Source organism: Bombus impatiens, unplaced genomic scaffold (assembly GCF_000188095.3).
Source record: "Bombus impatiens unplaced genomic scaffold, BIMP_2.2 scf_0418, whole genome shotgun sequence".
Classification (NCBI taxonomy): domain Eukaryota; kingdom Metazoa; phylum Arthropoda; class Insecta; order Hymenoptera; family Apidae; genus Bombus; species Bombus impatiens.
Window position 1 is genome coordinate 1190472 of NT_176837.1, and position 13435 is coordinate 1203906.

Sequence of the window (13435 nt, forward strand, 5' to 3'; positions counted from 1 at the left end):
AAGTATTTACGAGAGATTATAGTTAATGGATTAAAATGAATATAGAATTTTCCAATCTCATTAAATACGCAAGAAATGCTAAATTACCATGCTTCCTGTAAACCAAGCAACATTTAAACATAATCCTATATAACCGGTTAAAGAAAAATCCTTGAAGCAAGAGTGTAAGCTTTAAACGATTTCGTGAGACGAAAATAATGTGTATTCAGAAAAACGAGGGGGTTAATATTGGCGCAATTAAAAGGAATCCAGTAATTCGCGTGACTCCGCGTTAAAAATTTTTTCCTGCTATTTTTAGTGCGGCGCCCTGTGTAGAGCGACCAGTATCTCCACGCCTGGTGCATCGAACTCCGCGATCGGTTCCAAGATTGAGGTAAGCGGCTTGCGAAGAAATAAGTAGTTTAAGCCTGTTCGCGTGGACGGAGATTGGTCTGACGTCGTCTTGAAACCGAGAAGTGGGGATGTTTTATGCATGGACCCTGCGTTATGCATCATTCCAGGTGCATCTCGAACAGAACCCGTCGAACTCTGGTTCCGTGCAAAAGACATGTCACGTTCGATCGACGAAGTGTTTCCGATAAAATATCGATTACGTTCAACCGATGCTGCGGTCGAGAAGTCACGTTGATTCAACGAATACGTTCATCCTCGGACTCAAAAAAATAAGTGGTAAATTAATACTATAATTAAATCGATAAAGTGCTGTTAATTAGCTAAAGACTATTAGTTACAAAAATATATTAGTATTACGTGGACTGTGCAGAATATACGAACATTTAATATTAATGCTGTGCAAAAGTTGTTGAACATCGCTGATCTGATAATTTTTAAACAAACAGACGGTGAAATGTATCGTTATTTTTAAACTCAAGGTTACTATATGATTTTAAAATAGCCCTCGGATTTATATAGCAACGTTAAAAGGCAACGCGGTTCACGAGTGAAACAGTGTACATACACAACTTTTCTAAAATACGGGAATTGGTTGCGTGACGGTTGATCTTCGGCAACGGGGATGTTAGACAGAAGCGTATTGGTGGGGAAACGTCCGAGGGAGAGTGGGGGCGTGCGTTACGCAGGATTTAGGGTTCTACGTGGTGGTGAGGAGCCACGACAGCACGGTACTCGTACCGTGGTGGAGAAGCAGCCAACAGCAGCACCAGCATACACGGTTTTGCCGTTGCGGAGAAGCCTCGCTGCTCTCGGTCAGAGCAGTCTGCGGCGATCATCGGCCCTCACGGTGTTCCGTATGGCCATGCGTCGTTCCAACCTTCCCAGCACCACGCCAAAATTTCTCATCGACCCTGCGCGAAATTACACCGCCGGTAACGTGACCGAAGACACTTTGAGAGCCACGCTCATTGAACCACGTCGCCGAAACAACACCGGAGGACGAGATACCGCTTCCAGTGTTTCGATCGTTAATCGACAATCAGGAGATCTTTCTATCAGGAAGCTGATCGTATTTTACATACGCGAGAAGATAGGAAGAGACACAACTAACGTCGCGAACTCTACGTCGTTGCAGTTACTCGTTAATGCTTGCTCGAAGAAATTGTTCAACGGAACAAACATAACCTTACTTGGTAGTAACAGATTCCCGCGAAAGTGGCGTATAAAAAATAAACTTACCATCATTCCTGACTGGAGTACTGAGAATTCTTTTGGTAATATCGTCGTTTCATCCAGAAAGTGTAAGCGCAAATGCGACGACGTTGGTGAAATCAGGAGAAACTTGAAATTCTTGGCCGGTGTTGTTAAACGAACACGAAGTACTCTTAATCACGAGGTCGGTCACTTGGTTAAAAGGAAGGCTATAGATATCGTATTTGTCGAGAACACCGTTGACGCTCTCATCATTGTTTATCCTATCGATTTTATATCGAGCGGCGTACGCGTTGCAACTATCGCACACGCACCCCGAACTTGCTACGCTTCGCATGCGGGAGGACCAACTCGCACGTACGGTCCACCTATCGCTCCACAACTCGACGATCGAGTCAGTGTTACTCTTGATTTCCACGCGAGCGCCGGTCTCGCCTTACCGGGGACGATACCATCGCGCCACTTCATTCGTTTTCGACGATTCTCCGCGTTTCTGTCGTCTCGCGTTCGGATCAGTCAAACCATAGATCGAGAAATCGAACGAACCGAATTTTCTCGAAAATCGAATCGTGATCGATACGAGCTGCCCACTTTGCCGCCTTTTCTCCGAACGTGGGACGTTCGCGTCGTGTGAAAACATTGAGAAAATGTTCAGTGTCGCAAGTTTATGGAGTTTTTCTTTCGATAATCGTTTACATCGAAGAAACTTTCTGAGAAATTCGTAGAACGCGTATTGTAATTGTTCGAATTTAATCGGTAATTTCGTTGAAATTCGTAATCGTTAAATCGGATTACACGAAGGTGGACGATAAAAGTACAAACGTTACGCGAAATGTTGAGTTTCAAAGTGATCAAGTGAATCTTGTGACAGAGGTATTCGTCGAAGATAAACGATATTCGAAGATTTCCGATTGAAGAACTTTGACGTTGAACAAGGTTAAAGTGTTCGCTTCGAGTTAAATCACACGAATCGCCTAACGACATCACACGAGATAACCCGTTATCGAAGTATGTGTACCGCGATCTGTATCGATTCGATAAACGTAATTCCTCAGTTATTTTCATGCTTGATGAGAAATTGAATTATCCGCGAGTATTATATTTCTTCACGATTCTTTTCGTTATTGAGGACACGTGTCAGCTCGAATAATCTTATCCATGTTTGAATCAAAATTAATATTCGTTTCGTATGCATTTCGTGTTGATGTGATATATTTTGTCGCGAGAACCACGGAATGGAAAAAACTCTTGGAATGGTTACGTAGACAGGCAACGACTGCAATTATGCATTGAACGAGACTAGTGGTGATTTCTCGTAAAAGAAAGTTAAAAGATCTCCGCAAGTGGCGCCAGTATTAACTTCTTCCAATGCATGGTGCAGCGTCGATATCGAGATACATAATTATTTAGAGCCACTTTTGCAGGGAATCTATACCCGTTGCGTAACAGCGGAATTATCCTATCTCGCTACGAACGTGTGTGCGTGACGTCGTAACATCGAAATTGTCTAAATTTGTACACGCGATATATATAATATATACGTCGAAGAAAATTATGTGGAAGAACAGGAAATTCCAATTGGTAAATTCTGCAATTTATTAAAAGCCAGCAAGTACTTCATTAGAAGGATTAAAAAGAGCGTAACTGGTTTTGCAAGAAGATTCAGGGAACTTCTTAAGATGGATCAAAATATAAACTGAAAATTCGAATATCGATCGATGACAACGGCCGATCGATGACAAATATTCTACGCAATCTCATTGGAGCAATCTTCATCCCCTCGCACACCGTCCGAATGACTCGTCCAGTCGTCGCGTCGTCTTAGACATATAAAATAATCGTTATTATCAGCGACGCTCAACAGCGGCGAGATAACGCGGACAAGAAACCTACCGACCAGAGATCAGATTGCGATCGATCTCGAGAAAAGAAAATTACAAGAGATCCGAACGCACCACCTTCTGCCGGTGAATTCTATTACCGCTGGGGGGCAGGTTTCGAGGAGCATAGGAAGGATCGGAAGGAAGTAACGTATAGTCTTCGTCGTTAGCATCTTGGAACGTCATATATCTTGGCAGTAATGCGCACAAATTATGCGTCTCGCGCCACCACGGAGCAACGGCCATTGAGAACCGAGCAACGGTTGCACGTTTACTCTTACGGATAATCCAACATCCATCAATTCCTTCGCCTTTCTTGCTTTCCATATTCTTTCTACGCCTTATTCCACCACGCGTTTCTCCTTCTTCTCTCTTCCATTCTTCCCACCGAGCCCTTTCTCTTCCCTTTTGACGTTAAAGAAACGATCGTCCCATCCATTTGTTCAGACATCGCTTTGGGCGTCGTTTATTCGTGAAATTCGTTCAGTCTGCTTCGACGCTAACGCCTCTGCGGGGCACGAGATGCATTCCTCATCTACGTGACGTGTTGTGTCTTTATGCCGCGTGAATCGTCCTGGCAGCCGAGCAAGGTGCACGCACGTGTGACCGGTGTTCCTAACAGTTTTCGTTGTTCGAGGAAGCCTGTTTCGTGATCGTTGTTATTTGGCAAGATCGCACGCCAAAGTGCCAACGAAATTTCCGATTTGGATTACTAATCTTTCTACATACGGATAACGATGTTTATATCGTGTAGAAACAATTGGTCAAATATTTATCGACGTTTCATAAGGTAATTACCATACGATGGTAGTTTCAAAAAGACAATAGAGATGCTGAAAGAAAGTGAAAACGCGCGATCGAATGTTTTCGAGACGAACAGAAGATCGTGAAGTTAGCGAGAACTTCAAACGTAGACTACAGCGACGCTCTGTCGGGGAACTTTGTATTTAAAATTGACATGGTGCAACGGAAACGTGTGTAGCGATGTTTATTCGGAATCGAGGAGATTGAAACGTTACGAACTGAAACATCTTTAAATATTGTAAGGTAATCTTTCTGCCGACTGTCTGGGGAACTTTTGTGACACTGTTGCACAGCTGTCAGTGAAGATAGGAAACATCGCGTACCGTTATATAGTATTCTACCGAGGCATCGTTCGTTTACCTAGATCTCGAAAGTGAACAGGCACGTGTCGAAAGTGCAATTGCTTCGCATTTCGAAGATTGTCAACGTCCTCGCCAATTGACCCTGAATATTTTTAAGCATTACGAAAGCGATTGTGTCCAAACATATCAGCACCAAAATGTTCAAGTGTCTAATTATTATATTATTTATACACTTCTCGATATTTTTTATATTACGATAACAATTAAGTGAAGATAAAATGAAACATAAATAAATCGTGGAACGACAGTGAAATTGTTCAGTGAAGAATTCATAGAAGAAAAATAGAATTTCGACTTCCAAGATTTTCATCGAAAAAACGTCATCGCGTCTGTGTTAAGGATAACATCAAGCTTGTAGTGACGAAATTTGCCACGAATGGTATCTGCAGAATTTCATGCAGTATTCGGTTTGGTGAGTACATATCATTATTACGCTTTTCAAAATTGCAAAATATATTTAAGGCTTTCGATGCTATTTGATATTTAATGCTTTGAATTGAATTAGAAAAATAGGTTAAAATTTACATTTCAGTATGTAATTATATATATGTCTACACATAGTTAAAAGATGCTTTAGGTCTTTATTCCTATTAAGAAATGGCACGAAATATCTGAATAGATAGAAAATTATATACGTGTATATATATTCTATTTAGGAACATATTTATTAAAATGAACTATTAAATTATAATAATAGGAAGATTTTTATTTACTTATTATGTAGCATTAGATTAAACATACTACTTGTGAGATGCTTAATGGGATGTATATTATTTAATTATTTATATACAAATTTATTTCCTCGTTCGCTTATATTTTATACAGCCGAATTTCTCAAGAGATACATTTAAAAATTATTTGCTTATCGAAGTATAAACAATCCAAGTTAACGAAGATAATATCAATCAAAGATAGTAGATCGTCAAAACAAACGATTCATTATTACCGAAGTCTCAATATCGAAATATTTCGTCCTATAACTCTGTTATTGTAAAGCAGCCATATTTCACGACTAATTGCAACTTGTGTCTTATAAAGTGTGGAAAACCCATTCGTTTGCATGCACAGACATATGAAATAAAAATTCCGAACACGACGAGAATGCATGGCAGATGTCCGTTCGTTGACTCTGCTCTTCAAGTTTCGGCGAATCTGTGTTCCGCGTTGTTTCATACTTTAATACGTTCCGTAGCTCAAATCAAGTTTTAAGGGATGCGATTACATTGATAATAAACTATGACATACCATAGTTAGAACATAATATTTTTAACCACTATTTTGTCGCGACTCCAATGACGTAGCATTTAGAGTCCCGGTTGATGCTAATGAAACATCCAAATATATAGTTCGATATCAATCGAAAGATTAAAATTTTTGCTATTAACACGTAGGTTCTGATAAGGTATGTTTAACAGTTAAATAGAAACAGAGACAAAAATTTTATAGAAGAATCTGGCATATTTTTTATAAGTGAGACAAGTTTATTCATATATCTCTGAAATTTCGGAATTTTTCTATTTAGTTTTATTTTTTTAGCGTTGCTAATAGATCTTAATTTCGAAGTACTAGTTAAGGGATATTAGTATCCAATGATCTAGTTAAAAGAAAATGGTTTCTCATTTTCCCTTCAAATAATATTTCCAACAAAATCTGACAAGATCAAGCAAGTGTTTTCTACGATTATTGAGTAAGATAAGTATCCTTTCGCGAAACACGAACATTCACGCGATGCTTTATTGATTAACCATTACTCCACTTACGATGCCGCCGCGCAGCGATATTACCATGAATTAACATATACGATAAGAATGACGTTAGCGTTCTGTAAGTACTTCAATCGTATCTAAAGCTATTCAATCGTTAGTATTGCGAAATTGTGGCGTACGCGTGTTACACATAGGACACCTCGATACAGTTTGATTTAAATATACGCGGACAAGCTTAAAATTCCCCTGTCTGAATATATGGCAAAACCTTGTCTTCAATACGCTACAACAATTTGAAAATGATATTAGAATGCTATTATATTAGAATTCCAGAATTATTAGACTTCTATTACGTTGTACATTCCATCTTATTTATTCGTCACAATTAGAACCGTTCGCAATGTAACCCAACATTTACCAAGCACATATCTACACACTTATTAACTAACGTTAACCTAAATTCGATTTAGTAAAATCAGAAGTAATTCCTATATCAGCTCTCAAGTTGAACGTAACTTTTCACCGTTTAACGTCTTAATATACCGCTAAATTTTTCAATTTTTCGCATTCTAAGATACCATTATGAACTGAATCTGTTCTAAAATGGCTGAAAAGTGGCTCAAAACTATTCAATCTTTAAAACGCAGCCACGCGTTATGCAGTCACCCTAATACCATAAACATATTCGAACACGTACGATTGATATCGCCGATAATATTCATCCAGCCTGAATAAACACATCGAGCGAAGTTTAATACGACCACACAGAGGGAAACGAGCGATCGAAGGGAAGAAGCAGGGTTCAGTGCACGTGCGGGCACACCGCGTTCGCGCGCGTTTTCTGTGTAATGATGGTCCGTTAATATCGGTAGAAGAAACAATAAATTCACGTGCGTACCGAGGAAAGGTGCGCGGGTTTCGTAAATGGTAGATAGAAGGTGCGTGAAACGCGAGAGTGTAAATCGTAGTCTTACCGTTTCACCGAGGCACGCCCCGTTAACTCGTGGGTTAAACGTTAAACCCCGCCCATTTTTGGGGTGAGCAGCCAGATTTTGTTCTCCCTTTTACCAGACCGCCTTGTATCTTCCTTCTCTTCTTACGTCAAACACGGTTTTACACGAGCGAGAAGGAGAGGAACGTGGACGACCTCTCCACCGATTTTCTATCGGGTTAAGCAAACAGCGACTGGTTCTCACCTTTATCGTGATAATAGCTGTAATTTCGGCGGTCCTCGTCCTGGCGAGACGCGCACCACGTAAACCGCGTACGTGCAGGTCTTGAGATTGCAGACGCATCGTTGGTTGATTGCATGGCGCAGCTTCTTCGCGCGACCGCGATTTATTACGAGAACCTGTCCCACTCGTGCTGCTCCTCGATCGACACCGGCTGGTTCCCTTAACACATAACATAGGGTGTTCCGTGAATTTGTTTGCGATTGGAAGGAGCAGCTTCGCGATCGTGTACCTTTTTTTCACGGTGTTTATTTGTGTCGTTACTCGGTGCGGTATAGAGGGCGATGTGAAAAAAGAGTCGGGTAATTTAGGGGCGTGTAGTATTTGTTAAAGGAAGCAAAAAACATTCCATCAACGCAAATTAATCTTGGAAATTAATCTGGAAATTTGGGTATCTTTTTTTTGTTTGTTGCCACAGAAATTTAACTTGAAGTATATACTTATCTTCCGAAATATGTTTGTTTATCTATATCGATAGGAAATTGTTTGATTTAATACGTACTGTATTTATGCTTCTCGGTTATTCGATCATTTTTCTCACCATCCTATATTAATTTCTTGACGAGTTTTAATTATCTTTACGATTGTTTTATTAGTAATTTGAACTCGAAGAAGTATTTAGTATTTAAACGATACGGCATAGATTATTCATTTACCGTTAATTAGTTTCCTCGTTGTTATTCGTACACTCTGAACAACTTGACTGTTGTCAGTTCGATACTTTACCGATAGATCGTCGAATAAATTTCGAAAGAACATTTTTCGTCTGTTTTGTTAATTAAGTTTCGATAGTGGTTCTTAATGAATTGCCAAATAAGTGTTCGTCTCGCCATGTTCCTTCCAAGATGTCTACTATTCCTTATCCATATCTTATCCAAGAAATTTCTAATCGTAGACACTGAATTTTTGTAAGACCTTTCAAAATACTGGTTTTCCATATGATCAACTTATTTATGCAATTTATTTAACTAGAGAAATCTTGAACTTTTCTTCGATATCCCAAGAATTTCTATTATCAATCGTACGATCTTGATAATTAATCGGTTATGTTCAAGGGAAACTAGTGTCATTTCTTATTAATTCACGAAGCTGTAATTTTATTAGAAATTTTCCACATAAAGGAAGCCTGAACGGGACTCATTGCACCCGACGCGAGCAAATCCACCTCGATCGACGTGTTTTAGTTGTTTTATTCGTTCGGTGTTTGCGCTACGCTGCTTACGAAAGACAAGCGTGTACGCGAGTGTACCCGGGGGTTCAATGAAGTGCACATCCGACAAGCGTGCGTCTAGACGTCGAGGTTCGGTGAGTAATGCTAATGTGGAATACATGATAATCGATGGGTTTGTACGGTAAAAAAAAGCGAACCTTTTTGACGGCCAGGTTATTTCAAGTAAGAAAACAGCTTGTCCCTGAAAATGGTGTATAGTACTTTCATACGGTATGCCTTTGACAATCTAGCTTCAAGAAGACATTTAATCCTAGAAGTGTAACTTTATTGCTTTTCTTCGATCGATCAGTGCCGATTAGACGATGAAATAAATTTTTCTATATAAATTAGTGAAGAAGTATGCGAGGAAAAGTTTGAAATTCATGAATACGAAGCTTCAGAGAAGTCGACACGTTTACATAAAATTTGCATCTTTTTATAAACATTACTTATCTCGTACATTAAGAAGATGTTGATAAAATTGTCTATAAACATCTATTGCAAATATTATACTTGCTCGTGGAAGATTCGAAAGATTCTAAATCATTTCAAGAATCATGCGCTCGTGATTGAAATTATACAACACCTATAATCACACTATAGAGAAATATCGTGGTTATATTCGACGATCTCGAACCTTGAACATGACAATGTAAATATTACGTAAAGTGCTTCACCGTTTTAATGCATATTTATATAAACGATTATTTCTCCTTTGCGCGGTGCGCCTCTTCAAATTTGCTATTTAAATAGGAAATCGAATTAGGCTTGACGATTAGCACGCGCATCATTGGCCGCCGTTCGCGGGACACTAAATGTCGTGAGCCATGTTTACCTAACGATCGTTCATTCAACGGTTAGTTATCCACTTATTCTTAGTAACTAGTTCCCGTCGCGGAACTATCTCGTTCTCTCGGATTCCTTTTATTTTTAAAAGTTCAAAGCACGAGTTGACCGTAGGAAACCGACTAGTAATTCTAAAACTTCCAAGGCTCGGTATGGTTTACTTTCGTGGCCGTTTGAAGTGGCGCTCATCTGCACGGGACCAGACGCTCGTATAGTACACATACGCTTTAGGATTAACGCCTTAGGATTCCATCTCAAAGAGTAAATTTAATTATCCGCGAGAAGAAGTTTACCTTGCGAGGCAAAATAACGAACACAATGTTAATTCGTAAAAAGGTATTCCATAATAAATAATATGAAATAACGATATTTCGTAAGGTCGGTATTCTTTAATTTCATAGTTTACATATACTTTATTTCACTCAATAAATTATGTACATATATCTATAGTCAAACATTCAAGGAACAAATCCACACATTATATATCGTTGCCCTCCACCGGATATGTAACTCCACTCCCATAAACAAACTCCCTTCCACACCCATCGATAGCCATTTAAATCGTCAAATTAAACCTACCAAAACTTTCCATTCATTTACAACGAGATTTATTCTCTCGATCGATGCAACGTCATCAAGGAAACACGTAATAATAAGAAAATGGTTAATCGAAACGTCACGGAGAAATGATTCGAATAAAAAAGGGACGCGTTAGTCACGCACGGTTTGGCAAAGTTGAACGAACGTGGGGACCACGACCCGATCGAAATTGGCTCGGCACAGGGAAATCAGCGTTTACCGTTTTCGCCAGTCACTTCCGTTAGTGTAGATCCGGGCCAGCGACGGCACCCTACAGACTGTCCATCTAATTTCGAATGATCTAAGCGCGCCGGTTGTTTAGGCACGACGCGCGTCTGGCAACTACACATAGTAGTAGTTAGAGGAGTGAGAGCGTGTCGAGGGGTGGGGGTAGCTGTGAATGAAGCTAACCACGCGCTCTCTGAATGAAGGCGAAGCCACACTCGGTGGATCTCTCGGTGTATTTCCGTTCGTGTTTATACAGGAATGCGCCCGAGGAGCCCGGGACATTTGAAACGTAGCAGAACCTCTATCTAGAGGCCATCCTTTCTCCAAGGGTGCAACGGATATCCCACGAGGTATCAGTACCCACCGACTGTCGTCGTCCAAATAACGACTATTTTCGGACGCCTACTTATACTCACTTTTACGATCAACGATCCAACTGTTTCGCGCAAAGGGGTTTATTTTCAGTTGATTTTTAATATAATAGAACTGTATTTATTTGAACGGGATTTTAGTTAACGCTCAATTAAATGAACTTAAACCAGTTAAATCCACTTATATATATGTTGGCTCCTATTACACGAACGAATTATTTTTGGTAGTGAGAAGAATTTATATAATTATTGATAATCATATGTAGCGTAGTTGAATAATTTCTGTATAATTTTTCTTGAATAATTTCGTTTCCCTTTGATTTACAGAGCGAATAATAATTTCGTAATAATTCAAGATATACAGATCAATTTTTTAAGAAAATTCCTCAATCGTGTTTTAATAAGTTTTCTAGTCAAATTTACTCTTCAAGGTGAAAGTCAAATTAGGGATATCTTAAAATAAATTTATTTGAAGTTTCAACTAAATCGATAAGTTACTACAGAGTTTTAGCGTCTTAACGTTTTAGCGTCTGTCTTTTTCTAAAAAATTTTGATTTTTATCTGATTTTATAGACGAGATATCTCGCTCATAAACGTAAGCAGCTTATTACCCGACTTTCGTTCCGTTTGTCGCGGTTCGTTTGCAAAAATCTGATTTACAGTCAGTTAGTTTAGCTGCCCCTGGTCCTCCGTTTCGCGACACGCGGCATGCCGCCTATTACCTGACATTCATTGCGAGCGATTAATGGCGCTTATCGGGGCTTACAGCGTGGGATTCGGTGGTTCTGTCGGTTGTTTTAAGCAAAAAGGTGTGGTGAAGGTGTGTACTGAAAAGTGGGCGCGGAACCTCTTTATGTAGTGCTTATACGTAGTCATGATTTTCGATCAGAATTGCTCTTTTATTTTTTTTGGAGAAAGACGAACACGGACAAGGGCCGTCTTTGTTTCAAGCCCTTCGATTGATTTTTCTTTTATAACATTTCTAACACTAGACATTCGTGTTTATAAAATATTTCCCAGAGAAAGTTGTTTATTTCTCCAAGTGTCACTCGACGTTTCAAGTCGTTCGATAAACAAACACATCGATTCTATGCAACATACAAGTTTCATTATCTCTCGATAACGGAGCTTAGAAAAAAATTTTTAATGAGAAAAGGCAGAAACGATGTAAAATTCACTTCGATGATAACGCGTTGTTATCAGAAAACGACGCAAAAGAGGTAGTATTTTAGAAAAAAGAAAACAATAGATGCGCTGGCACGATCGATACCATAACTATGATACATTATATTCCTTTCACGAGACACGTATTCGTGCGTTTTGCTCCATTTCGTGATGGTATACTGGTATACGCCACGGGAACATTAGGTCTTTATCGAAATTTTCACGTGAGATAGGAGAGCTTCTAAGAGAGCTCTGTTTAAATAGAGATGTCCGACGCACACCTGTGTTACTGTAAAACGTTCATTAAAATCTACATAGGCGCCATACGGCGCAAAGAACCAATAGAGGGGGTCGTCTCCTTATCTGCGGAATGTTCGATAAAGAGTTGGCCGATAGTGTTCCTCGGTGTTTTGCTGTTTTGCTGTAAGGTAAAAGTTTCGATCTATGGTATGAAACTGGTACGTTTCACGGATCGAGTCCATCGCATGTTGTTTACATCCATAACCCTAGCTTTATCGGAGAATTTGTTGACCAAGGCGCCCTATCGACCAATTCGAGATATCTTTCAATCCTTTTCTGCAACAATATACCTCTATCGATCACCTATTGGACGTGATTCTGGAAAATCTTTTATCATTTCGCCATCAAACACGATGGAATTTTATCAGCTGCCTCGAGTGTCCACGTTTTCCAATTTCTTTTTTCCGCTGAGAAATTATCGGTCGAAGGGGCACGCACTTTTTAAAATATCTTTAACATCTAGATATAGATAACAAATAAACGTTGCGTAATTCAAAGGTAATGACCCTTTCATCGCGATTAACAAGTTCGCAGAAAGTTAAAATCTCCCTTCCAAAGACTTACCGGTAATACATAAAACGGAGCAATAAAATGGCAGACGAAAGACTCGTATAAATTCTCGTAGATCCTATGCTGACCGGTGTTTACACGTTAATAGTCGTTGTTCGTAAAACGGATCAAATTATCAGCTCGTAAAACGACGAAATCAAGCCGCTTATCCCTGACGATGAGAGCGACAGTTAATTAAGGAACGAAACTCGCGTGTCCCAGGACTGGTAATCGCTTTAAAGGTAAACGCGTGTGTAACACGTATGGTTTGGTCGACAAGTCTTGAACCATTTCCGTGGCGATAGAATAAAAGACAAAATATGAGACAAACTGAAAGGTGGGATAAAAAGGAACGGTGACCAGGAGCGATTAATATCTCTGGGATCCGCCATACTATCGACCGATTTCGTGTCGGTGGATCGATGTTACGGTACCATTTCGTCTACCGTTATAACCGTGTCCACGATGAACCAATGACGGAGCGTATTCGACGCGACGATACACTGCGATTGGTCGATTACGATGGCAATTAACGAGATAAATTAACCCGGTGAGGTGGCTCGACCGGCTGCTTGGCTAGCTGTCCCCCGATCTCGCCA

The 13435-nt window shown here is 39.7% G+C and overlaps 1 protein-coding gene across 2 annotated transcripts in view; it reads left to right on the plus strand.

Annotated features, from left to right (window-relative positions):
- The first annotated feature begins 937 nt into the window (after positions 1–937).
- Positions 938–13435, plus strand: part of LOC100742394 — a 116382-nt gene continuing 103884 nt past the window's right edge. Inside the window, exon 1 of one of the 2 annotated variants that reach the window (XR_002946851.2) lies at positions 938–5063. The gene's annotated coding sequence lies outside the window, so the exon portion shown is untranslated. The remainder of the gene's footprint in view (positions 5064–13435) is intronic. The other variant, XM_003490368.4, reaches the window with a different exon arrangement.